Here is a 2,961-nt window from a genome sequence, read left to right as displayed (position 1 = left end):
TCAGAACGTTCTGCTGCACCTTAAATCAGGACAAAATTATGAAGGACAGATTAAAAAAACTAACAGTGAACAAAAACAAAATCAGTTTCCTCTTTGCTTATTATTTTTGAACTGAGGTTAGTTTAAATTGTAATGAATCAAACATACAAATCGGAGTTTATTAAATAAGTTACTGTTCAATAAGTAATGACAGTAATATAACTGATGACATTTTCAAGCAGTTTGCAGTCGAACTGTCTCAGTGTTTTACTCTGCTTTGCGCCGCATGAATTATTCATTTTCCATCTTTATCCCATGTGTAGACACTTACTAAAGACCAGAATGTGTCTAACAGATATCCTGCAGGAGAGGACTGAATCCACTGAAGTTCCTGCTGCTTTGATGCAGCTTCAGCTTAGGAGAAAAATCCACACGAGCACAAATATTTCAACAAGGAGCATGTATAGTAAATCACGCACGTTCACTTGAGGCATTGGAGGAATTTGTGCAGATCTGACACGCACTCGGCAATAAATCTTTTTTCTCACATGTCACGGCTGCAGTATGTGGGCCCGAAACACGGTGGAAGGCAAGGAGTCGAGCAGATGTGATACGAAAAAAGAGCTTTGATRGGGGGRAAAAAACTGAAACTAAACAGTAACATGAAGTGCTGTGCTTGCCAAGTGATTCGATAGAACAAAAAGGGCAAGAGAAACTGGCRACTGAACAAAACACAAGTTTTTATGCCAAGAACCTGGCATGGAACAAAGGAAAGCGGGTAGAGAACATACTGAGGTAACAAACACAAATGTACAACAGGTGGGGGGCAATTGGCAAACTRAAACCAGGCGTGAAACATGGTCAACAAGAGGAAAAAAATGAACAAAAGAAAATACATTTTAGACAAGAAGAATAAAGAATAAACACAATTTAAATGACAAAAAAAACTTGGATAAAAATAAAAGTCATTTAATCATATGAAAGTTGATTAATGTTTGCAGCTTCCTGTTCAGCCTCAGCTGTTTAAACGCTGATCTGACGTGGCACACTTCAGTTTGACTTTGAGACAGCCGTCCATCTCTGCTGCTCTTTGGTGTCTCTCTCCAAACTCTGCCCTCGTTTTACCTCTTTGACAAGCTCGCTCGCTCAAAAGCGCACTGTCAAGCCGTCAAACTTTATGAAATATAGAAAATGGGGGATGGATGAGGGGAGATCGGGTGGGGAGAGGAAGAGAAGACGAATAGTGGGAATATGAGAGAAGTGTAAAAACAGAAAGGAAAGACAGATTGAGAGGGTGAGAAGAGAGATATGAGCTCTCTGTGGCAAAGGACAATAAAGTGTGAAAGGCTCTTCCTTTGCTGGACGTCCTCCCCTCGGGGGTCTCTGTGACAGAGAGTCCTGCAGAGTCCCAGTTAAAAGGGGAAAAATGACAGGAGCCATTTTTCTCTTTGTCTCTCTGTGGCCCTTCAGGATGAAGGTTTTTTTTGTGCGTTTGTTTGAGTGTGTATGTCTGAGAGTGACGGAGAGGAAGAAGGACAGGATGAAGCAGACAGAAAAAGAAGGACAGAGGAAGCCCTTGGGGTCCRGTAAACCAGGCCTGCTCTGAACAGGAGCGCCTCGGAGGATCTTGTGTGGGAGGACAGGTGTCTTCAGTATTTTTAGACCCAGATTATGGTCAGACTCATGCATCGGCTTATACAACGCACACACATACACAAGCTGAAATGACCCATGAACAAAACACAGTTTCCTTCATTTGTACCATATAACCTCTGTGAAATACTGCTGCATAAAACTGATGAGAGCCAAAGACGACGCCAGCCACTTTTATAAACAGTTTATCTCTGATTATTCTGTCACTCTTTGTGTTTTTCTTTCATGTTTCGAAGCGAGGCTGGCACCTCAGGGCAGCGTGGCAGTGGTTCCCTGAAAATATTAGCATCATAATAATTCACAGGCAGGAGATATGGAAATTAATTTTTTTTTTTTTTCATTTTGCAGCATGCAGCAGAATTCCACTAAGTCATCCAGTGACATGTGACAAATAAAGACAGGACAGTCTGAAGTGGAATGAGAATCTGTAAGTGTGTAATGTCTTCATGTGCCATTCAAGTGACAGCATGAGTGTTTATGGTCAGTACCAGAATAGGAAATAAGTGAAGTRTTTGGAAATAAAGATGTAGATAAATTTGTTTGTAACTTTTARGTTAAAAAATAGATGAAAGGTTTCTGAAATAATTTGAAACTGACAAAAGTGACGACACAAAAAGATATGATCAAAGTTCAAATAAGTCTTCATAAATGAATGTTGTAATATCTGAACACCTGAATGTGTGTGTGTTTGTGTGTGTGTATATACTTGTTTTTGTTACCTATTTAGGACCGTTTCTGGTATACACACATACAGTAGTCCTAATGGGGACCAAAGGCAGGTCCTAATATGGTGGAACTCCGTTTTTGTGTCGGGGTTGGGTTTAGGACCAAGGTGTGAATTGGGTTTAGGTTAGTTTTAGGGTCAGGTAGGTAGGTACCTGTGAGGTTAGCCTTAGGGTTTGTGGTCAGGGTTAGGCTGTAGAAAATACTGGGCATGTATGGAAGTCAACGAACAGTCCTAATAAGGATAGAAATACAAACATGTGTGGTTACGGCTTTGGTGACATTTGGGGGCAATTTTAAGACAAAAATCCTACCTTCGGAGACAGCTGGTGCATTTGGGGACAAAAGTCGAGTCCCCATTTGATTTAAATGCCATTGGTGGGTTGGGGGTTTGGTTTAGGACCAAGGTGTGAATTGAGTTTAGGTTAGTTTTAGGGTCAGGTAGGTACCTGTGAGGTTAACTTTAGAGTAAATGGTCATGGTTGGGCTATAAAATTACCATAAAATGAATGGGAGTCAATCCACGGTCCCCACGGGATATAAAAACAAACCTGTGTGTGTGTGTGTGTGTGTGTGTGTGTGTGTGTGTGTGTGTGTGTGTGTGTG

At 41.0% G+C, this 2,961-nt stretch overlaps 1 long non-coding RNA gene across 1 annotated transcript in view; it reads left to right on the top strand.

The window, feature by feature from the left end:
- The first annotated feature begins 1,888 nt into the window (after nucleotides 1–1,888).
- The window catches only part of LOC106521751 (uncharacterized), a 29,664-nt gene continuing 28,591 nt past the window's right edge, over nucleotides 1,889–2,961 (top strand). The window contains exon 1 of the long non-coding RNA XR_001310704.1: nucleotides 1,889–2,059. This is a non-coding gene — a long non-coding RNA (uncharacterized LOC106521751). The remainder of the gene's footprint in view (nucleotides 2,060–2,961) is intronic.

This window comes from Austrofundulus limnaeus, unplaced genomic scaffold (genome assembly GCF_001266775.1).
Source record: "Austrofundulus limnaeus strain Quisiro unplaced genomic scaffold, Austrofundulus_limnaeus-1.0 Scaffold114, whole genome shotgun sequence".
Classification (NCBI taxonomy): Eukaryota; Metazoa; Chordata; class Actinopteri; order Cyprinodontiformes; family Rivulidae; genus Austrofundulus; species Austrofundulus limnaeus.
Note: the sequence above shows the minus strand (reverse complement) of the source record. Positions and strands in the feature narration are given on the sequence as shown.